The sequence below is a fragment of the Agelaius phoeniceus genome, chromosome 2 (assembly GCF_051311805.1).
Source record: "Agelaius phoeniceus isolate bAgePho1 chromosome 2, bAgePho1.hap1, whole genome shotgun sequence".
Taxonomy (NCBI): Eukaryota; Metazoa; Chordata; class Aves; order Passeriformes; family Icteridae; genus Agelaius; species Agelaius phoeniceus.
The window spans coordinates 29,238,617-29,263,642 of NC_135266.1; the positions used below are offsets into that span (position 1 = coordinate 29,238,617).

At 39.8% G+C, this 25,026-nt stretch overlaps 1 protein-coding gene across 1 annotated transcript in view; it reads right to left on the reverse strand.

The window, feature by feature from the left end:
* Positions 1 to 25,026, reverse strand: part of LOC129117638 (uncharacterized) — a 375,689-nt gene that overhangs the window by 25,405 nt on the left and 325,258 nt on the right. The window lies entirely within an intron of this gene.

Consider the following 25,026-nt stretch of genomic DNA (forward strand, 5'->3'; position numbering starts at 1 on the left):
GAAAATCCCTGTGACCTTTTATTTTGAGAATCTCTCACATTTCTGTTGTTTGTAGAAGGTGTTTGGTATTCAGCAGAGGAAATCCCTTTGGGCCACAGAAGTCTCTTCTCTTTGTCCCATAAAATTCCATTTAGGATGCAAAGTGACAGAAATTGTCATTATCCTTCTCTTATTTTTATCTCTTGGGAAAACCTTAGTAGACTCCAGGCTGCAGGCCAAGCTCACACCGACACTGCCAACACCAAGAGACACAGATTGAAGCAGCTGAAGACAAGAAAATGGAAAGGTAGGTGAAGAAGAGCTTGAGTCTGTGGTCTTACATTACAAAAAATTCCAAACGGAGCAGTTTCTGTCTCAAACCATGCCTAAAATACTTAGCTTAAGGAGTAGCAGTACAGACTTCTTGACACTGTAGATTCAAGATGTTTTCCTCATTCACACAATGCACACAAACACACACACCCCTTCCTCAGCCAATGTGCATCTGTACACTTAAAGATCTCAACAATCCTAGCAATAGCATCCTGCACTGCAATGCAGCAGGTTCAAGATTCATAAGTAACTTCCAATGCCAGAAATAAGAAGGAGTGTAAAATAAATCCCAGCAGAGTTATCTTTAAATTAATTTTCCTGCAGTTGCAAGAGCTTCTACTTGAGAGTTAAGAAATGCCTCTGAACCCTAATTTAGCTTCTTTTACATGAATGTGTTCTGGTGCAAATATGTGTTATATATGAGCATACTACCTTTTCCGATTGATCCTGTTTAAATCAGTATTCAGGGTGGACTGTTCAGAGGGTAGGAGAAGGTTGGCACATACAACCAAAAGGCTGATATTTTAATCTTACATGTTTGATTTTGCAGTCACTATTATTATTGCAGTCACCAAGTAAGTATTTTCAACTAGCACTTTGTGAACCTGGAATCTCATATGTTCTTATGCTCAGAAATAGTGTGAGCTATTCATTAAAGTCAATATCTTAGGTAGCATATGTCATTCCTTTGTTAAAAAATTACAGAATTAAAGCATTTTCGATAACTACCTAGAACCCATGAAAGCCACATAATCCATGTCATTAGTGTAGATTGTGAATTAAGTCACTGAAGGTGTTGCACACTCCTAATATTTTACTTATGCAGAGAGATCTTGCACAAGACTTTGCAGAATAATGTTCTGTGTCCTGGAATGAAACCCAGAATTTGCTTCTTCAGCATTTAACATAGATATATACTGAACACTGCTCAGGTGTGGATTACATCCTGGACTCACAGTTATCAGATTCTGAGATGAACCCCCAGCTTCACACACATAGACTTATCAAGAGAACCATATTCAGCTTCAACCAAAACTTTTCATAGTGAGAGTTGTGTGAAAAATAGATTCCTAATTTAGAGGCATTTGAGACTTTAGTTTTAAAACAATTCAGAGATCAGTAATATTTTGCTTTCAGAATTTCTCCTGATATTAAAATTCTGAGATTTTTTTGAACTCTCTCATGGATTTCTGAAATGAAATATGCTCTCAGGACCTTGGAAACTGATGGGTAAAGTCAACATTGCTCTTGCTAGCTTCCCTTCAGCTACCTCCAGAATAGCAGCAGTCCAAAGACTCATGCACAAAGCTTAAAATGCTGTTAACCTAATGGAGAAATCTTTAATAGTGTGATATAAAGGTCCTAACATCTACATTTGAAAAAACAGAGTAGCTTTTTCAGTCCTTTATTATGGTAGATTTCTAATGACGTTATTGGTAGTACAAAAACGTGAGCCAAATTTCTAATGGCTAAATGCGTGTAAGAGTTCCAGCTCAGATGGTCTTCTGCAGCATAGGGAGGTGCTGAGCATTGTGCTAAGCCTTGTGGGAACATGCCTCCTCCAAACTGCTATTTGCTTTCAGCAGGGAAAGGGCTAAGAATGTGCTGCGCATCCGCAGCCACGCCGACGCTCGGCAGCACCTGTCACGCACCCGGCAGCACCACATCAAGAAGCCAAACTGGGGCTCTGATGGTTACCCCACTTCATACCACCAGCCAAAAAGACATAAAGCTGGACACCCTGGCATCAGGGCAGGGGCTCGGAAGCAGTGTTTCTTGGAGGATTCTTCAGCCTCTCTGTGGATCTACAGAGGGCAGAAATCAATTTCATAATTGCAGTGGATACCATGAGATCTGTATCACCACTCTTCTGGAAATCAAATGCAGGTAATGAAACCAGCTGAGATGAAGACATTACCAACTTGTGACACTTATTCATAACACACACGTGAATAGAAATGTCTCAGGTGGAAATTAGGACAACTGTCAGTAACTGCTGTTCAAATCATCTGGTCTCTTTCTTTCCCCAAACAGTTCATTTTCCTATGGCAAATGCAGTCGTCAAAGCAAATTTGCATTCTGATGTAGCGAGCACTGCTGTGTTTGTGTGCTCCTTTGTTTTATGGTATAGCTGGTGAGTTTGAGTGAGCTTTACCCAACTGAAGGTAAAGTTGTTTTATGTGTTTAATTTAGGACACAATGCATTATGCCTCAAAATTGTTTTCTCTATTCCATTCAGGACCCAAAGTTAGTGAGACATAGAAGGCTGCATCTGTGTTACCTCAAAAAGCAGAGTGGTATTATCCAGCTGGGTGTTCTCTAAAGGCTTTCATTTCACCAGTATCACAAACAGTGATGGCATATGGTCTTGGTGCTGGTGATGTAACTCCTGGCAGTAGTTCTGCTGCTAATGCTGAGAACTTATGGCATTTTTGTCCCCGTGTTTGCTCGCTCTCAGTTTATGTATATTTTCTTTTGAAGCTAACTTAGGTTCAAAAACCTTTTATTCAGAGAACTTGTTTTGACACCAACATTTATGCCTCTGTGATCAAAATGTTCTAACCTAGAAAATGTAGGCTTTGGGTTGGATTGTTGAGTTTTGGCTTGTTTTTATCTTGTTGTTTTAAGTTCATTTCTCTTTGAGAAAAGCCTTTTTCTGGTGCACTTGGCTGTACATAGCCAGAGTTTACAAGGTGCACTTAAATTGAAATATCAAAGAGAACTGTTGAAATGACGTGCTTGCAAAATGTGTGCAATTATCTGCTATTAACTCATCTGGAATCCTGTGATGAGCAAACTGTGATTTTCAATGTGTCATTACATTGTTGCATCAATGGGCTGTTCAACAGCTCAATTTAAAAAATACTCAAGAAATAATCATTACAAGAGGTAATCCTTCCACTTTGATTCAAATAAATCTGTTCCTACACTAGGCTGACATGATCATGGATCTCATGAGGTTTCAGTGCTTTGTTTGCACTTACTTTACAGTATTTACTGCTGATTTTGCTGTTGCATGTTTTACTTTTGATAAGGCATCTTGGATTCTGTTTTCTAATTACGTAGAGAAGAATGAAAGATAATGCTACCATGCCTGATTTCTTGCCTTTAGCTACAATGACACAGTGGTGTTCTTTACACAATGTCAAAGTGCTTGTTTTGTTATTATGGTGTTACAATATTTTTATCCTACGGATAATTCTGCCTCCTCTGGTGAATATTCAGCTGCAGTTACCCTCTTCTAGCACTGAAAAGTCAGATCTGTTTTGTGTTTTCATTTGCAATTAATTTGTGTGGAAAATGGTCAGCTGTGTGCTGGACTTATTATTTTACTGTGGCTTTTTTCTGCTAGATAGACAGGTACTTTGGAAAATTTGTCTTGAAGAAGACACTATCAAGTATGTTAAATATGTAAATATACTCCAGGTTTTCTATTCTTAACAATATCACTTTATTTACACTGCTTTTTTGCCTTTAGAAAAGGATTCTGTAAAACAGTTTCCAAATTTCACTATGGTCAGACACTACGTACTTGAACTTGATTGGCTTTTTTTCATTATGTATTCTGGAAGAACTGCTTGTTGACAGAAATAATTGCAGGATTCTTTTTCTTTTCCTCTCCCAACAGAGCATATTTCCACTTGCTTGTGACTTGGGACATTTTGCTATTGGGCAATTAGTTTGAAGAAGTTTGTGCTCATGTTTTAAGTTCTATATAAACTTAAAAATATTTCAGTATTCTTGCTTACCTGGTGATTTTTCTTCTAGCTAATCACTTGCAGCAACTGTAATGTATCTGAAGCAATCACGCTTTGTATATGCTGGCTCCTTCCTCTGTAACTGGTGTAAACAGCCAATTGTTTTGGCCAGAAACAGGCTTTATTTCAGTGTGTCAGAGGATGAAAGGCATAAAGAGGCTTCTAGCAGGTGAATATGTGCCGGTGCATATGCGTGGGAAGGTACTGCTCACAATCGTTAGGGGCGAGGAATTAGCCAGCAGTCGTTTGTGTGCTGAAGTAGGTGGGAAGAGTCAGCCTACTGAAATATGAGACAGGCAGTGGAAGGGAATCATCCAGCAGTTGCCTGTGAGCTGGAGGTTATGATAAGGTGGGTGGAAGAGAGAGAAGAATGGGCAAGAGAATTAGGGGGAAAAAAAAAAGAAAGAATGCAGATGAAGAAAAAGAAGTCCAAGGAACAGAGAAAGAGCAGAAGCAGAGATACTACACAAACTGCTTGTAGCATGAGTGATAGCCAAAGAAAAGACAGATTAAAAAAGTCATCTATGTTTCTAGGAGAACAAGTGCAACCAGGTAAAAACTGCAGGACAACATGTACTATTAGCTAGCATTGCCTTTGTGTTAGACTATGTGTTGAGTTGTGAAACTGTCTGACGTAAATGATGTTAAACAGCCTACACTGATTTGGTCCAAACAGAAAATTAGACCTCAGGTAAAGTGTATCAACAGGAAAAAAAATCCTTAAAAAATAAAAAGAAATTTTTCAATTCAAAATATCCTTCCAAGACATTCCTGCACAAGAAAAACACCATGAAATACTCCAGGCTGTCACCTTTTTAAATACTGGCAGCTCCTCAACTATTTCCTGTGTGAACACTGAGTGCACAGTAAACACAAAGAAGCCCCTTTCACTCATCCAAGTGGACCAAGTGACCATGAAGATGTGTGCTATGTGTGTTTATTTGAGAAGCTGGAATAGTGTGGCTGTAAAATCACAGCCTAGCTTTCTGCATGTCATCTTTCTTGTCCAAGGTGGCAATCCCTCCACACAACATAAATTACCAAGAGCTGGCCTCCCTCTGAGGGTGCTAATGGGGTGTAGGTGCAACTCTTTGAATAATAGCTCTAATGTAACAAAATAATGCAGGTGTTTGAATTTCTAAAATACTCACAGAGGAGCTGCACTTGCCAAGAATAGGCAGAGGTACATGAACACATAATTTGTGATTGCATGAGTGAATACCTGGTAGAGACCCTTTTAATAATTTACCACTGCATCCATGCAACAAAGTGTCTTACACTGGGAATAGCAACCAAGCATAAAAAGTCGAAAAGAAAGAACTGGCTTCTCAAGAAAGGCTAGTTGTCTAGAAGAAAAGCTTTGCTTCTACCCATTTGTTGCTGAGCACTCTTCACAGGCTGTAGGTAAGCAAAATTTTAGGGACGTCCAGTTATCAAAAAATTTGGCTGATCTGTAGTTTCAAAAGTGCCAATGCTTCATTCACCATGAAATTCAGAAAGAGGAACTCAGTTTGCCAGAGCCGTCTACCACTCCAGATTCTCACTGTGCTCACAAATATATTCCAGGGAATCATACTTTAGTCTTAATGACAACAGGGAAGAGAGGCTGAATCATTTTAGAGCCTGTAAGAAAACACACAGATTTTATGCTCTAGGGGGCTTGTTCTTGTTCAGCTATCCGAGAAAGATGGTTGTTTCTGTTGAGTTATGGCCATTCAGTAGTTTATATGAAGTGAATTTTATAGTCTCAGATAAATGTATAGAAATGGATGTTCCCCACAAAGTCGGCAAATGTTGCTTCTTGGAGGCAGCTCCTGAAGGGAAAAAGAATGGCAGCAACTTCTGCAAATATAGGCAGGGATGTCTGCAAATCAGAGCTTCAGAGAGCAGCACAATCTGTCTTGTTGCCTGTATTTGCTTTACGCAGAAGTGGCTACTTAAATATTCGACCATTGGGTGTTATTATGTCTTTTTGTTTTCATAAGCATTAAGTACGTTTCTTCTCCTTCACCCCCGTTTATTTCCCTGCTGTGGAACAGCAGTGCAGTTATGTCAGGTACATTTTGGCAATCCCAGTAGAATCAGTGCCCTCATTCATAAACTGTGATTACTGTCCTGGGGAAATAAGACTGACTTATATTTGTGGACATAAAGATCTGGTAACAGTGACTAAAGCAAAGTTTAAGAAATGCATTAAAAAATAGGGTGATAGAGGGTTTTTACTTCGCTCTTGGCTTTGAAACTAGTAGAATGAAATGGCTCCATTAAAAAACAAAAACTGCATAATGGTTTTTCTATCTCAAAATAAATCTTACGCTAATAAGGACCACTGGTAGTGTAGTTAGAGAGGTCAAAACTTTCTAACCTCGATAGTGCAAAAAACTACATTAAAACAACAAGAGAATTTAAAGTTCCTTTTGGAAATAAAAGAGAAGAAGGAGCAGGAGGAGGAGGGGGAGAAACAAAAGAGAAACTCTGTCTTTCAGTTCCAATAGTTCTTGATGTTTAAAATCTCTGAAGTTTTCTTATGTGTTATGAAAAGCTACAAATTTATCTTTTGCCATTTTCCCAAGGGAAGCTGACCCAAATCCACCAGCAGCAGTTGAAAAGGTTTTTCCAAGCTTTATCAAATGGCCCCAACAGAGACCAGCTTAAAATTAAAAGCTTCCCCTACCAGAGGGAATATATGTGACTTTAATAACTGAAATGTGTTTTTACTTTCTATTACAGGGGTCAAAAGGTTTCTAAACAAACCAAATTTATCAATTATTTAGAGCTGATTTCTTCTGAAGTGGTATTTCTAAGATATTATTTGGTGGATAAATTCAATGTTCTAAGGCCAGCAGCAGCATTTTATTCATAACAAATTTCTCCTAAACTGAATTTGCTGGGGCAACTTAATTTCCACTATCGTGTTTGCACTGTGGAAATATCAACTGAAGTGTTAGAGGGCCTAACTAGTGGTCTTTTCAAAGAGAAATTCCATATAAGCATGCTTATTCAGCACCACCCTGCTTGCCATTTATTGCTTAAGAAATGAACTGGTACATTGTGTCTGCAGTAGAATTTCTTTAGCTGCTGAAATATCCTTAAAAACCACAAGGCACCTTTAAAGTCAGGAAACAATATCTTAAACTACATTCTCACCCTTGCAGCAAAAGAAAATAACTGTCAGAAGTTTTGTTAAAGACATTTTAAAATGAAAGAAAAGTCCTATACAGAGATGTGAGTAAATGTACATTTTCTTAGCCTTCTCTGAGAAGCGAGCACTTCAGTCAGGTTGTTGCGGAAGGGAATTAACAGTAAATTTAGGAAGAGACCATTCTTAATACCTAATAGGGTCCACTGACTATGTAAATACTCTGTTTGTTATACATTAGCTAAACATACATTGGGTTTCTGCCCAAAGTCTGCCATTTGGTGCAGGGAGAAGATGTTATGGAACAGTTCATAAATTCATGTGGAGCCCTGTTAAATGAAACCAACCATCCAAGAGCTGACATTTTGCCATCTTTAAAATAGCTGCCTCTCTTGCAGTAAAACGTCAGGTTTATTTATGCAGGCAAATATGAAGTAGTAATGCAATCAAGGTGCTATGGAGGGTTTTGTGTTGTTTTTTTTAGAGAAAGAATCTAACTATTAATAAATAAAAAGTCTTGAATAGCTGCTCCTTATTTATACTCAAAAAAATTTTCTTCCTGGAAAGTCACATTAAGGAGGAGTAAAAACATCACTTTGTGACCACTGAAAATAGTCCCTTTTTCTTAGCAACGCACGATTTCAGAAATATGAATTATTGCTACAAATAAAGAACAAACAGGTGAAAGCTCTTCCTCTCTCTTCTGCCTCCTTTCTTTTGCCTTTGGGGCAAAAGAATTCTTCTCAAGCATAAGAGATTGACAAAAAATGATCAAAGTAAACCAAATTTGATCGAGGCCTGTCTAATAGGGTGTCAAGGAGCTTTTTACCTCCAGGGTAAAAACAGGGTAAACTCAGCTTCTGTTTCATTTCTAGCTCAGAGTATTACTCAGGTCTGGACATGGCTTGAGGATGTTGTTCTGATAAGGGCTCGAGGTTTGGTCTGGGGACTCTGTGCCCTGAAAAGGCCAAATTTTTGAATGGAATGCCTTACTGAGATTGAACATGCTTCTGAGTATGTGAAATGGATAACATGACATTTGGGTCATGGTCAGCCAGGAGCTGGTCAGCCAGGAAACTGGTTCTGCACCCAAAGTATTTGCGTGTCTGTGTGGCCTTCCCCTGCCCAAGTTCAGAAGGGTTTTGAATTCACAGTTCAATTTTGGCCCATTGCTGACAGTGATTGAAAACTACATAATGGTGGTTATTTAGAAGCTTGCATGAAATGAGTGGATGAGCACCAAAATCACCACACTGCTGTCCTTACTGACTGTTAGATTTGTTTTCAATTCTTTATGTATACTGGCTTTGCTTTGCTGAGGTCTTTGTCACCAGAGAAAGAAAAGAAGGAAACAGCAGGTATAGCTATGAAAATGTAAATGTGATAATGAGGAGAGCTTGGCAGATTAGCATAAAAACCTAATGTTGCTGAAAGAGTCTTTCAAGGCGTTGAATGGTGGTTCAACTTCAGATCACTCTCTGGAAATTTAAGACTTCCTTCTGGACCATAGGACAAGAAGAGTAATTTGAATTTGCTCCTTCGGGGTATTGAGGTCCTTAAACAACCTCAATGTCAGGATAAAAAGAACATTAAATTTTGCACTGGAAGGTGCTCTATGAAGTATTTGGAAGCTTTTTTGAAAGGGGAAAGATCTGTAGCAATTTCCTTACTCTGTTTCTAATGTCCTAGCTACTACCATAATCTTGCAACCTCTGGTAAGGCCAGACAAGATGTGAAAATCAGAGTGGTATCATTGGTTGAGAAATTATTTGCAACAGAATAATAGAGAAATGAACTTGTTCTGTTCTTTCCAGCTTTGCTCCTAGCCTATGGAGCCAACAGACTGGGAGTTCTGCTCAGCACATTGAGCTGCTTTACATGTGTGCAAGGGACATCATCTCAGCTTGTATATATTTATGTAGCCATGATCTACCACTTTACCTTTTGTTTTTGCTGTTCCTTATAGTTCCAGCACTGTTAAAAGTATTTAATTTATTAAAAAAAAAAAAGGAAAAAGATAAAAAGAAAAAAAAAAAAAGGAAAAGAAATAACCTAGCCTGTCCCAAACTGAGTCACCCAAGCATTCATTTATAGACAAAAAATGAAAGACAGCATAGGGAAGTTGATCTTGAATTAATTAGTTCCAAACCTCAGATCAGATATGTTCAGCTCATACTTCCACTTCATAAAACCAACTCTACTCTTCAAAAAATATTCAGCTATAGCTGAGGAACTGAGCTCTACTTGCAGAAGATATATTGCCACCAGGGTTTACAGTAACATTTTTGCCTGCTTAGCCCTGATAGTTTACCTATCACATCTGTCAGATTCTTCAGAGGAAAAAACACAAAAGCCCTCACCAGCTTGTTTTCTTCCAGTGCCTGGAACAAACTGGCTTGGGGAAAATATATTAGCACCTGTATTTAAATTATTCAGTTGATTTGTTCTTTTCTCTCAAGAAGGTAAGCTAGGGCTTTCCCCCTTCCTCCTCCTCCTCCTCCTCCCTCCTCCCATTTTTTGTGAAGATTCTCACAGAATCATGGGTGAAACCTCAGGCATAATTAAACAAATTGGCATTGCAAATCTCAGCAGAAATAATGTGCCTTTTGTGAGAAAACTCCCACCAGAAATGATGTAGTTCCTACCCAAGTTCTTTCTCCATAGGTCTAAAAATACGACAAACCAGTTAGTTACTCATATGCTGCTCATAATAATGTCATAATTGAACTATCTATAAATGGCATTATGCAAAGGAACATTGAACAAATGCAGCTGAACGCTCTTATATTGGAATCTTTTCTTTCTCACAATTAAATGTCATTATGAGAGATTTTACTCTATTTTATATTTAATCAGGACTTGTAAAGTCTCAATATAAACAACATTTTTATTTGATCAGAGTTCATTATGAGAAGCAGCTACTGTATAGAAAATGTCTGAAATTACACCCTGGACTGGAAGTCTGAATTTACTAAATGGAAGGGAAAAAAAAATGGCTGCCTTTTCAACCAAGCATACCTTTGCAATCTGGTGCATTTCCTTATGTGGCCTTGCTCAGGCTTATAAACCATTGGAATCAATTTCTTTTAAAAACACGTTTTTCAGAAACTTATTACGCACTTTAGAGATATATTATATACCTTCAGCAGCAAAAGAAGAAAAATTACAGGTGCAAAAGCAGCCCATTTTTCTAGCAGCTGAAAATGATGCCGTGTACTAGTCACAGGGGAACAGTAAAAATTACACTCCGACAGCAACAGGGCAGAAGCCCACAAAGCCACAGCAGCGCGAGTGGCACGGCCAGGCAGCGCTCTAATAAATCAAGATAATTCTCTGCCTGCCTTGAACTTAGACCCGACTACAATTCACTGGTACAGCAGGAAAAAAAAAAAGTCTGCTAGTGGAATTCAGCTTTACTGGGGGGACGTGATTAGTCACTGACCAGATTGAGCCTCGATTGCATCTAAATGGTCCACTTTATGAACCATTTATCTTCTGCTCAGACCATTTTCATTACACCAAAAACTGATGCTGAGCTACCAGCTGTAAGATACAGCCTGGTGAAAATTAATAACCAGCCCCCCCCCCCTTTTTTTTTCTTTTTTTTTTTTCCTTCTGCAGGACTCCTGCATATGTGAGCAGGAGCATTTATCCCTGTTTTGTTGCTATTTGCATCCCAGCATCCCTGGCAGTCTTTCAATTTTCTCAAGTCTCTTAGCCTTTGCCCCCTGTTTCGCTTTCGCAACACAAACAATCCATCCTGTGCATTTAAAATTCTCTTAGCGCCCTGACATCAGGATATAGCCTTAGAGCAGGGAGCAGTTTACACAGAAAGGGCTCTTATTAATTCCTCTGTCCTGCCTTCCTGCTAAAATATAGGGATCTTGAGATTACTGCTGGGTCCCTTAAAGACCATTTAGAGCAGCGCAATTTTAAAAAAGAGACCTTTATTAATACCTGCTTAGGCTACTGACTGTGGGGAGGGCAGAGGAGGTCTGGCTGTGATGGAAGATAGTCTCTTAGTGAAACAGGACCACGTGACTGATAATTCATGAACAGCCTATTGAGCCTTCTGTAGCTGCCGAGATATATGCTGATATGATTACAATAACATACAATGAAATTATGGAGTATTAATGGTGCTTAACCACTGTCAGGAATTAAGCAGAATTAACACGAGTCTTTCTCTGAACAGACATAGTTTTGATAGGGCTGATTAAGGATTTGGCTATCTAAGGAAACTCATTATAGTATTAATTAGGATACAATGAGCACCAAACTGTGTTGTTTTGGCAGATTTCTGCATGGTGCCACACAATTGGTGAGAGGCTTAAAGCTCATCACATGAACCCTGAAGTTTTTGGAATCAATACAACTTCTTTCTAAATGATTGATTTTTAAGCTTTTTATCTTCTCTTTGCCTTGCAGGGTTTTGAAAATTCCCTCATAATCATAAAGATGGCAAATATTTTGGGCTATCTTATGCACAATAAGCAGATAGAAGATATTTAAGTTTCTCTGTGGAAATGTTTTTAAAGAACTATCAGATTTTGCTTAAATTTTAAAATAAAAGATAATTTTTGTCTGACTCAAACCAAAGCCTAGAATTCTAGTTTTTAAGATGTACTAACTTATTTGTAATACTGTTGTGAACATCTAAGGTCTTCTTTTATCACACAAATGCAATTTGTCTGAAATAATTTTAGTAGTGCTTTACTTAAAATAATCTAACAGTAATTAATGCTTCTTTTTAAAAAATGCTCCTATCTGTAGTTTGCTACATACTTTTCAGACTAGAGAAACCCTGTCACAACAATAGTAAAGGAAATACCATCTGAAAATAATAACAAAAATGTAAAGGTTTTGAGGGAATAAAAGGACTCCTTTGCTGTTTATCCAAATTTGATAAAGTTTTTCTCTAATATAGAAAAAGAGATCTTTTGAGTAATGTAATTGTTGATTGTTAATGCTCATCCTCTACAAGTGAGCATCCCTGTAGGGATCAGTGGGAAGAAAGCAGAGGTGCATGCAGCACCGCTGTGAAACTCAGGTGTCCATGAGTTACAACGCAGCATTTAATTTCAGAGTGCTTGTCTTAAAACAGAAGCCATCGAGCAGTAAACCTAACTACCTCTGGAAAGAACTTTCCCATAATTATTAACTAGCAAGGAAAAGTCCAAATGGCTTCAGTAACCCCTGAGGCAAACCCAGGGTCTTGCTATGCTCACTGGCACCCAATGGAGAAAGGGTGTGTGCAACGGGGGGGAAGGAGGGGAGGGCTGGCAGGGGTGCTTCACCTCAGGGGAAAAGTAGCCAGCAGATCCATTGCTGCCCTCTCCTGGAAGTGTCCTGGGAGAAAATGGCCAGGAGACAGGGGTTGGAGACCAGGCCACAGAAGACATGCTGAAGCAGCACATCTCACAGGAGCTCTAGGTCACTTGTTTCATTCAGGTTTCCAGTGCTGGGCTGGAAACTCATTCTTTTCAGAAACACAGGAGGGAAGAGAGTTTCCTACCTCTATGTATCTTCCTTGATTGGAGTTTCAAGTACAAATTCACCACCTTTTAATGTTCAAAAAGCAGTGTATTTGGCAAATACAAGTGAGCCCACTTCATCCGCCCTGGGTGAGCCCACTGACAGACACCTTATGCTTCTCTGAGAGCCAGTAGTGCCTGAGATCACATCCAACTCTTGGGTAGATGCTTCAGATGAAAACTGGCATTGTCTCTTGGAGGGGCAAAGTTCTCTGCCTGACCAAAATGTAAAGGTTTTGGTTAAACTTTGGAAAAGAAGAATGGTTGATGCTCTCTCATTGAGGCTGAGGCTAGGACTGATAAAATGGTCAGCAATGCCTCATCCAGCTGTTACAGCAGGAGTTACAGACTGGGATTCTTTCACTAAAATCTCAGGTCCACACAGGATCTTTGAGCAATTGATTGGCCTCATAACCAATCCAAGAAGCTGGCTTGTTCAAACACACCAAATCTGCTGATCTTTGAATGGCAGGTATTTATGCACTTATTTGAAACTTGACTCAGGGGAAGAATGTAAAAAAATATGATTGTCTTCTCAGATTATTAGAACTAAAGCTGGGAAAGAGAAAAATTCCCAGTTTGCACCACGATGAAGTAACATTTTACTTCCATGAGTGCATCAGTCTTTAGACAGGGAAATATTAAGGGTCTGCAATGAGTGTTCCTTGCACTTCTAATTCCAGACACAAATTCAGTAAAAATATCATTTCTCCAGTGATGTTAATATTTCACACAACACATTTTATTATGCTGTCTAGTGGTCTAAATGAGGGAAATAGAATGGAAGTTTCCATTTTGTTCACTTTATTAGCTCTACTGAGAACTCCATATGACCACAATTGCCAAGTATCCAAAAGCTCAGTGTGTAGAACAAGCTCAAAGAAAGCAACTCTCCACATGTGGCTTTGTGTGCAAAAGAATTTCCATGGTGAGGTGACTAATCCTTGAGTAATATGTCACAACTATAATTACTTTAATAATATTGTAATTAATTAGGAAATATTCTTCACCTTCTATCTCTTAATTCACCTTCCATTGCACTGAGTCAAATAAACTGCAGTTACAAAGTACTTTTGATCCAAAACCCCGCTATAAGGACAACAAGATGGAGTATAGAATCCAAACAATAAGAAAAAAATAGTAATTTCCTTCTGAAAACAGCAAATATTGAATTTTTATGAAAGAGGCCTGAGGAAGCAAGGATGACATAATCCATCTGAATGTGCATTCATTAGCTTCAGTGTTTAGGTCTCACATAGAATGTGGGAACCATCAAGACCTGTTCAGGAGTACCTGTTCTGGTTTTCATAGTGCCTCCTGAGCTGTGCTTCACCCACATCAGAAAATGCCTCTATTTTCACTCTTGGAGCAAAGAAAGTCTCAGGAAAAGCGAGATTTAGAAGATCAGTCTTGTCTGACAGCTAAATACTGAACAAGTCTTTGTCTTTCAGCTGGAGTAATGTAAACCCTGAACCCTTAGAAACAGGTCTCAAGAGCAGAGTTGAAAGAACACATTTTCCCTAAGAGGAAAATTACTTAAAGCAAACTTTTGCCCAGTAAAATTGGCAGTCACTTTTCTTTTCTGTAAATTAAAAAAAGAAAAAAAGAGGAATGGGAACACCTAGGAAAAGAATCCCTAGAAGCAGTACTGAAGCAGCTATTCATAATTAATTATTGTGTTCACCTAGATGCTGACAGGACACAAAACAAATGAAGCGGAAAAGCTGCTTCTCCTAGAACTAGGGTACAATATATCTTAATACTTAGGAACAAGAAATTCAAAAGTGGGAGGACTGCAACAGAGTGAAGAGCTGACAAACACAGTCATGAATGAGAAAGCCTGCACTGGCTATGATGAGATAGTGAGGAAACTGACTGTGAGGTGAGGAACTAGGAGGCTTTCTGTAAGGTGAGATACTTGGCCAGGACTGTTGTGAGACCCTTGTCATTCAGGTGATAATCTAGAGTAAACCTTCCCCGTCTATCACGTGCCTTTGCAGGTGTTGAAAGAAGAACTGACATCACAAAAAAATTTTTAAATATGTAAATACAGGCAAATAAATAAAAGAAAAGCTGATTACAGAAAGATACCTGATAGCTTTTGTCTGAGATTCAAGTTAAAAGGTATAAATTATTCCCATAGCATGATTGCACAATAAAGTAAAAAAACTCCTCAAGGAGAATGTTATATATTTCATTTATTATACATCACTCTTATGTTTACAACTGAAATACATCTTTCCTTGGGGACTGTACCATCATTTATTTTAAATCAATGTTTAAAATTAAATGGTAATCCTCAAGAGAGTGAAGACTCTTCAGTTACCAGCCCTTCCAATTCAAAATCTTTCTTTCATGTTTCTATTTAAAACTCAATCCAGGGTTTGAAATTAATTAAAAGATATCCTTTCTCTAATCTTTTGATTATTAGCTTCAAAGTTGTTTTTTTTTTTCTTCTTCTTCTTTTTTTTTTTTTTTTAATTCCAAATATAATTATAATAACTTTATCTTTTTAGCTGTTGTATTGGGTTTCGTGTGGCCAGGTTTTGGTACTGGCAGAGCTACAGGGGTAGCTACAGGGCTTTTGTGAGAAGCTGCCAGAAGGTTCCCCTGTACTTGATGGAGCCAATGCCAGCTGGCTCCAAGACCAGCCTGCTGCTGGCCAAGGCCAAGTCCATCAGCGACACTGGGGGTGCCTCTGCATTTGAGGGGAGGGGAAAGTTACAGTGCAACAGCATTCAGAGAAGAGGGGACTGAGAACACATGAGAACAACAGCCCTGCCCACACCAAATTTAGTGAAAGAGGGGGCAAGGTGCTCCAGGTGCCAGAGCAGAGTTTTCCCTGTAGCCTGTGGTGGGGAGACCATAGTGGGTCAGGCATGCTGCCCGTGGAAGTCCATGGTGGAGTCGATATCCCCATGTGCAGCCTGTGCAGGACCCCAGTTTGGAGCAGTGGCCGGTGAAAAGTAAAACGCCCAGGCTAGATAAGTGTCCAGCCAACCTCCAGCCAGTAAGGCACTTCCCCAACCCGGAGTCAGGGCCTTGTGCCTAAGGCGATGTCAAGCCTTGCGGACGTGTGGCCGCAGTAGAGAGCTCCGAAGTCGCAGGATGAAATGAAGAGGGGGGTTTCTTCGGGGGGGGGGGGGCGGTTTTATTGGTAGGGAAACGTGCAGGTTCAGGTAGAAGAAGCTGAGAGCCCCGAGGCAGGGAAAGCCTCGGGTTTTACAGAGGGTGGGAGGGGTGAAAGATAGCAAATCAGAGAGGGATACATTAAGGATTGGCATGATCGGAGAACCCATCAAACACAGTTGCGGGAGGGACCCTGGCCCCTAACCCAATCACTCGACACCCTGGCCCGAACTCTCTAGAAAAAGAGGCAGGGGTGTCGAGTGACAGGCAGGCTGCCAGGGGTGGGGAACAAGAAAGATACATTTGGTAACCAAGACAACTGGGGAGGGGTTTGGGGATTGACACAAACTGGTAACAGGGCAGGACTTTCTGAGAGAACAATGGGGGGAAAACTGAACAAGCATAAAACACACCACAACACCAGTTCCAGCACGGGTGGATGCCTAAAGGAAGCTCTGACCCTGTGGGAAGCTTATGTTGGAACAGGCTCCTGTGGCCCATGCAGAGAAGAGCCCACACTGCAGCAGGTTTGCTGGCAGAACTTTGTCCCCCGTGGAGTATCCACACTACACAATTTGGTCCTGAAGGACTGCATCCTGTGGAAAGGGACCCATGCTGGAGGTGTTCATGATGAACTCAGGGAAGGACTCATAGCCTCTGGGAAGGGCACACATTGGAAAAGTTCATGGAAAATTGCCTTCTATGGGAGGGACCCCACACTGGAGCAGGAGAAGAGTGTGAGGAGTCCTTCCTTCTCAGAAGAAGGAGCAGCAGAGACAACATGTCATGAACTGACAGCAGCTCCTGTTCCCTGTCCCCCTGTGCCACTGGGGGAAGAGAAAGAGAATACAGGGAGTAAAGGTGAGCCTGGGGTGAAGGGAGGGGTGAGGGGACAGTGTTTATAAGATTTGGGTTCATTTTTCATTATCTTACTCTGATTTGCTAATTATTAATTAAACTAATTCCCCCGAGTTGAGTCCATTTTGCCCTTGATGGTAACTGGTGAGGGATTTCTCCTTGTACTTATCTTGACCCATGAGCCTTTTGTAGTATTTGCTCTCTCCTGTCCTCCTTCCTGAAGAGGGGTGTGATAGAATGGCTTTGGTCTGTACCTGGCATCTGGTCAGGGACAACCCACCAGAGCAGTATATTCAAATTGTTATTAAATGTACAAATTGCATTATGTTCTGAGCAATAATGGAAGGAGAAGGGTTTGGTGGGGGAAAATTATAGGTTCTTGCTTAGGAACAGTCTCTAGTAACTAGTCTATTTTTGGTGTTAATTGTAGTTTCCCTCTATTAAAATCAAATATGAGGAGAAACTGTTAAAAGGATGTCATGTTTAATGTCACCCAGTGACTTTTGCTGCATCTTGGGACACAGATTTGCCACATGACATTCAACAGCCATTTCACTTGTGGAAGGTGTCTTTTTCTCAAGATACAAACGGAGTACTGCACTGTGGGGGAATGCAGCCACCCCCTCACTGTTTGCAGAGGTCAGGTCTGGCCTACATATGGAGCCAGGAATTCTGCACTACAAATGTTTGTCATCTATTCATGTTTTCATTTCCTATTAGCATCCTGACCCTCTCATAGCATGCTTGACCTGGTGTTTTCCTTGCATGAGTTACATGGGAGAAATACAGGACTTCAGCAGCTTGAACTAGCAATGCAATACATTTCATCACCTTCACAGAAGATCTTGAAAAGAAAAGAAGAAATAAGATTCATGGCTGATGAAAATATATTCAAAATCAGTGGACCCATAAACACATCTGTGTTCTAGATCATTTCAGATTTGACACTTTCACAGGCTCTGGTCTGTAGAGAAATAGCCTTGAAGTACTAATAACCCCAAAATCAGCTTCATACTGCCCCTCTCATGCATTCATGAGGTCTCACTGTCATTCAAGGGGTCCACAAGGACACTCATCTTTGATTGCTGAAGTAGGGATTTACTGAATATTGTCTGTACAGGATTAATAAAAATGCACCCCCTCGATTCAAATATGTATTTCAACCCTGCACAAGAGCTCCCTACTGAAAAGAGAACTCAAACATACATGGCATCTTACTGTGGGCTCAGCCTCTCACTTGGATAGGGTTTCCTAAAAATCATAGCTCTTCCTAGACATGGCTACCTTAAAACAGCTCTACAGCTAGCAATGTGGACTGAGAGGTACAGATGTTTGAAATCTTCATTCCAAAAACCTACTTTGAGCCTGCTCCTAAATTTTTGTGGGAGCCATTGTCAGTGTATACCTTTCTTTATAAAGACAAAGTGAGCAGAGAATGTGACTGCAGGAATGTAGGTATTTTCCAGAGGAAAGGGAGGAAAAAAGCCATGCAACAGTACAAGTCTGCTAATGAGGTCACACTTCACTCAGTGCAATGGGAAATACAATTTTCTGATACTTAAAGAAAATTGTTAATATAATAAGACTTTTATCAAAGATTAGTTTGAAATGGAAGTTGCTAATAAGAGGATAGAAAGTAACTAGAACAGTAAGGGAAACGTATCATAACAGCAACTTTCACATAATTTGAAGACTTTTGTTCTTTCATGTCACATTAGTGACTTTCATATACCTTTTTGCAATTTTCATATGGTATTAGTGGCATTTGCGTCTTAGGAGCAACTTTTCATATATGCTCTCCGAGAGACTTTTGGCATGTGCTGGCAGCTTTCATATTTTATTTAGGATTTTAACTTACTGTCAAATGTTCCACTCCACAAAGATGAAAAGGAAATCATTGATGCTGCATTTCTTAAACTTCTTAATAATAGGGTAGATAACAATAGCTGCAGTTTGAGGAAAAGAAAATTCCACAACCTTTGTTGCATTTTGGGGAGCAGCCTGTGTGGTCCCTGAAACCTGCAGCTATGCAAATGGAAAATTATATCTTATGGTTAATTAAAATTTCTGGGAAGGTGGCCCCTGAAGCTCTCCTAGAAAATAAATAGAGAAGAAATCGGAAAGTTTGTTGTTTTTCTCCCTTGAGCAGACTATTCATCCCACTGTAAGACCATGGAGAGAATGAATGATGGAATATTTGACTGATGTAATTTATGGTGCTCCATATGACAGCCTATTTCAGAGTGCTTGAGGTTTTTACAGTCTCTGGTAGTAGTACCTGCTGCTGAAACAAGAGATTACTCTCCTTGGACAGACAGTAATTTAATAGTACAACTGTGTAGCTAGCCACCTCCTACTGTATTTCACCACCCACTCCAGTCAGCTTTTGATAGATAGGCCTCAGCACTTGGAATATGAAGCACTATGTATCCTGCTTTCAGTCTTAGGAGATACATCAAGGGTGAAAAACTGGAAAGAAAATAAATAAATAAAAGTATTAACAAAGTCAAGTAAGCACTGGTTTCCAGTTCTGTTGTTTTTACTGGAACTGTACACTGAAAGGACAAAGTGTCCACTGTATACTGGATGCTGTTAGGTTTTCAGGTATATGGTCGACACTGGCAAGGTTTCTGGTCTTGGTTGTTTGTCTTCTTGTTTTTTTTTGTTGTTTAGAATATTTGACCACAAAATTATCTCAGTTCTCAATAAAGTTACATTTTAAGAATCAATCTAAAAATATAATTGTGCCTTTTCACTAATATATAAAATGCCACTTACTCTGTAGATAAAAGCAAAGTAGATTGGAATCTGTCAGGTTAAAAAAGGAATTTTTTTTCTCCAAGACCCACAGTTCCAAACTGCAGCTCTCAGACTTTGATGCACTGACAACCATTCAGTGTGTCTCCCCTAGTCTGTGTAGCAAGGTGGTCAGTGTCCTCACTGAAGACTGCAGAAGGGTTTTACTACCAGGGCTGGAGTACCAGCAGCACAGTGGTGTTTCTCTGCTGTAGTTGGGGTGTCTGAATGGGGTTTGCATCATCTTTTCAGACACTGTGCTAGAGGGTGAAACCAGCAGCGGGCTTTATTTAAGGTGCTGGGCAGAGCCCGGCCAGGCTTAGGGAGGAGCTGTGTGTCAAGGAGTGTCAGATAATCTGGAGGTGCCTCCAATGGCTGTTCGCAACTAATTTCCCAATTTCTCCCCTTTTCCTTCTCTCCAGAGAGGCTCAGGGCTCAGCTCCTGCAAAAGTGTGGCAGTGGGAGCAGTAACAATTTCACTGGATCACTTGTCTCTTCCACTCAAAAGGTTTCAAAGCCCATAACTCCAAACTACAAGCAAGTTCGTGGCATTGTTGGAGACATGCCATTGAGCAGGTGAAAATCTTTGAATTAACCAGATAATGGGAAAAAAGAGGAGCCTCTGTAACTCTAACTATGACATGGCGAGGAACATGTCTGTCCTGGTCCCTGTTGGAATAACTGTCCCAAATGATTTAAAAAGCCTATGGAGGTTTCCCACCTACTGAATCCAGCATCAGCTAAATGGTGACTTTGTAAATGTCCATCTCCCCCATCCTGGGCAGAGAAAGCTTTCATTGGGACAGCTAATATATAATCCCCCAGCTTTCAGTCTGTTTTACACTATGTAGGCATGTAAGGTACTTGTACCCTGTTTCCTAGGACCATCAGTTCTGAGCCTCGTGACTGAAGGCAAACCAGTTGAAAGGTGGAATGGTCATTTGCCTGATGAAGAGCTTCACTCTTCCTGGCTGTGCTAATAGCAAATACACTTCTCTCTGACTACTACTTCATGTTCCTTTTTCACTTCTTGAAACTACTTAATTCTAGCCTTTCCAGCCACACTATAGGGATAAAAAAAAAGGCTTTTAAAATAGCCAGGGGAGTTCTCCCAGTGCAAATAGTCCCATGAATATTTATTCATGGTAGGATTTGCTTTGCTTTTTGTGAGCATTTCTGTGAATAAATTCTTACTCTAGATCTAACTAGATATTTGTGATTTAGCAAAAAGCCATGTAAATCAATGAATTTTATTTGTAAGAGTCTCTGTGAATCCTTCCTCTCCCTTCTCTTTCCCCCCTTCCCCCACTTTAAATTTGTCTCTTGGCTCCATACTCAAAAGGAAAGGAACAAATATGCTTTTTTCACCTCTTGCACACACACATATCAGCAATTGATTAAGAATGGGACAGGTCAGAGTAAAAAAATCTTGGACAGCTGCTGGTATAATTTGCTCCTAATAAAGAGAAGGAACATCCAGCAACATTTATTCTCTGAGGATGCCATCCAGCATCTGCCAATCAGTTCTGCAAGGATCTGAGTGCTCGCAGGCCCCACTGAACTCAGGTGGGCTGAAGGGCTCCCAGGTGTGCTCAGCAGCTTGCAGGATCAATCCTCCGGTGCGCGGCGGCAGGAGCAGAGTGCGGTTCTCAGCCGCCGCCACCGGGGAGGCTCTGCTATCAAACAATCTCACTGAATAAAATCTGGGTTAAGTCTTCAGCCTTCTGCAGTCATGGTGCTGGCATGTCCTTACACAGGGAACCAGCTTTAGGCTGAGAAGAGCACACTGAGCACCTAATCTGGGCACAAGGCAAGCCAGGAGCTTTGCTTCACAGGTTCCCTCTCTGCTCATTAGAAGCGTGCACGGCCTCAGTGCTGCAGCCAGGTCTCCTGGAGCTGGCAAGAGTGCTGCAAGCTTTCTGCTAATAAACCAACTCTGAGTCCTTAGATCCTGTTTACAATCTCCCAAAAGGTTTTTTTCACTTTTCCTTTGGTCCAACCAACCCATGTTATGTCTGGTAGTGCATCTCGCAGTGTTACTTTCTAGAAGCCTAGGTTTTCCATGCTCCCTTTTTGCCCTTTCCAGCCCATATCATGCTTTTTATTACTGCTGTCCTCTCAGATGGCCTTGAGCACTCAGAAGATTTTAAAATTCACTTTTGGCTCCCTAATCACCATTCTTTTCACCTCCATGTAAATATGGTCTTAAATACCTCCCCCCCACCCCTTGTGCCCCTGACCCTGATTTCCAGGTTTCTAATCACTATATTTTCTTTGCTTCTTTTGCAGCTCTTAAAGAAACAAAACCCAGGTCCAAATGCTCTTTCTCCTGCCTTCAACTCTCCATCCTCTGCCTTCTGCCTGCAGGGAAGCACCCCAGAACTGTGCTGATGCTGTATTTTCAATATCAGATTCACTGTTACTTCAGGAGAGAATGAATAAAAGCGCAGATTTGAAACAATTTAAACTTGATCTATTTAATTACTGAATTCTAACAGAGCCTTTTGGACTTGGACTATCCCATTCAAAGAGTGCTCTCTGGAACACTCTCTAGCAATTTTAAGAGAGATCAAATGCCATTCTCTGAGAGTAATGTCCTTGCTACAGATTTTCACTTTATATTTTAGATCAACTTTCCCCTCAAAAAACCTCTGCTTATTCACACAACTGATAGTTTTGAAAAGTGAACCCTGTTTGTTAGCCACAGGGCAGGCTTGCTGCAGGCTCCAGCAAAACAATAAATACCTTATATTTCCTGAACAGCAGCTCTTGAGTCTGACTTGACGTGATAAACAGCAGGGTCTAGATGGCAAGTCATATCTCCTAAATTTGCCCTGCCTTGGCAAACAAATAACATTTGTGCTAGATTTAGGTGTTTTAAATTCTTTTTTCACTGGGCTTTCTTCTTCCATAAGATCCCTAAAGAGCAGGGATTTTTCATCTCACCTGGATGTCCTTGAGAGAGGATGCAAATTTGACTGGGCCAAATTCAGCATGGTAATCCAACAAAAAAAATGTCATGTTTGTGGCATCAAGATGGCACAGGTTTCTCAACACTAGGCCCCCTATTTTCATATTCTTAAATGGGATTTCAAGGTGAAATGCCACCCTCTACTCATGTCAGCACTTCTGATCAGTTTACAAGCCCCACATGCTGGGTCTGAACTGCTGATTATAGGCCAGGATTGAGGCTGGTATTAACTAGTGACACCCAAGTAGCAATGAGAAAAATATTCATGTGAATTATATGAATATTTGTGGCATGTCATATTCCATGACAGCCATTTGAGCTCGAGAATGCTGTAATGGGCTGGGACATGATGTCACTGACTCTGCTTTTGTTGTAGCAGGGAAATACTACTCTGCTGGCCAGAAACATAAATGCAATGTTAAGAAATGCCTTTTGATCCTACCCACCTCCATATTAGAGTGCTAGCACTTTCCTCAAAGGTCTCTATTCTGAAATTAATTTGAAATCCTTTCTGTAATAGACTGTTCAGTGATAATTCCTAATGTTCTGAATAATATGCATTGACATCAAATGTTGCTGCTTATTATTTCTATTATGATAAAAATACATATTAAAAAAATTGGTATCTTCTTTCTAGTTAATTCAAATACAGAGAAATAAAATTTAGAAAACATTCATACATTTTAGAAACCACACACTTATTCTGCAAAAAATTGAGCCTCTCAGATTATGTGCAAATTATCCTTCCTTATTTCCATCTCCTGCGATCCCTCCTGTGCCTGCTTTCTGCTACCAGTTCAGGCAAGACAGGAATGCCCAATAAAATACTTCCATGGTGTTTGAAGCAATGTGCCTTTAGAAGGTTCACAGTATCTGCACATCTTCAGCTTCTGAGACTTTCTAAATCCTGCTAGTAAGTCTTGGTTCTCATTCCTGTGCGTATTTTTTAACCCCGCAAGTTTAAAGAGCAAAATATTTTTTCTTTATTATTACAAGGACAAAGAAAACTGTATAAAATCCTCAAGGAGCAGCTGCTCTGCAAGGACATTATGAGTGTCCATGGTACTGCTGCAGCATGAGCATCTGTCACTCAAGAAAATGTCATCTTGCCCAACCAAATCCCTTGTGCAGTCAGAGTGGAGAAAGCACTTGTTTAGAAAGGTTTATGGGCTGACGTCTGTTTGAATGAGTAACATCTGGGCCAGGATGGGCAGGATGCACATTCCTGTTTGACCAAGCTACTGCATCTTAATAGCAAGAGGTGTTCTTTAACTGAAAGGAAAACAAATGTCACCACTTCCACATTTTTAAATCATATTATTTTCTAAGTCTCAGTTGGAAATAAATCCAAATTGCACAAAAAAGCATCGATAATCTTTAGGCATCATGGTTTATCATTTGCAATAAAACCACAGCAGATATTTGAGACAAATATCATGTTATTTTTCTTGGACATGTTAATCAAATCAGCTCTTCGGGAAAAAAAAAACAAAAAACCCTGCCTATTAAAAACAATAGCTTGCACAGAAATGGGAACTGAACAAGGCTTTCATTTGTGTGGAAACAAAAACACTGGATTCAGGAATTACTTATGATATCAAGTTATAATATGTACTTAACTGTCAGATTATAAAGCACAAATATTATTAGATCATGTGAAAATTATGGGTGTTACAGAATGAAGATTTTTTAATTTTAAATGGCTTGAGAAAATCTCACTAGTGCAAGTCTAGTACTCATATAAATCTACTGATTTTGCCATTGTAAATCAAATTCTACCTTTTTAAGTAGGGCTAATCAGCACTAATTAAGGAAGTTTTCTTATTTTGCTTTCACGTTTAAAGATTACCTTTTCAATCCTTATTATATATACAGCAGTTGCTTTGCTAGCATGTGCCACCGTAGGTTAAAAAGTACTCAGCAGAGTGATTTGTCTGCTTCATATTTTGGCTTTGTTGTTGAAAATTTTTCATTTGCTTTTGCTTTGAAGTGCAGAGCAGCACCCTTTCACTCACCCATCTTTTTTTTGAAGGCAAAATGTAAATCACAAGAATTTATTTTCTTTGTTAACAAACATTTCTTCATGGGGTTTTTATCACCTTTAGATATAACTTTTAAAAAGATACAAATTAAAGAGGGCTTTTATCAGTTTTCCCAGAGGAATTTCACCTTCATTTACAGAGACAATGTTATGCTTTTCTCCATTCTTTCAAAGAGTTAACAGAAAAATGGAAAATGGGGATAAGACTGATTGCTAGATCACTAGCTGGTGATCTAATAGGTCTGTTGATGCTTCTATATTTGAAGATGTGTCAAGGTGGCATATGCATACCTGGATATATCTGTGATACTCTCCATACACCACATGTTCAGATATAGAACACTTCTGCCCTAAGAAATCTTTCACTTTAAAATAAACCCCATACTTTTCACCAAAAGTTTTTGCAATTCCATGCTAAAGATTATGAGGTGCTTTTTCTGCAGAGCTCTGATCAGCAGATTTGATATATGGGTATAGATCAATTTTTT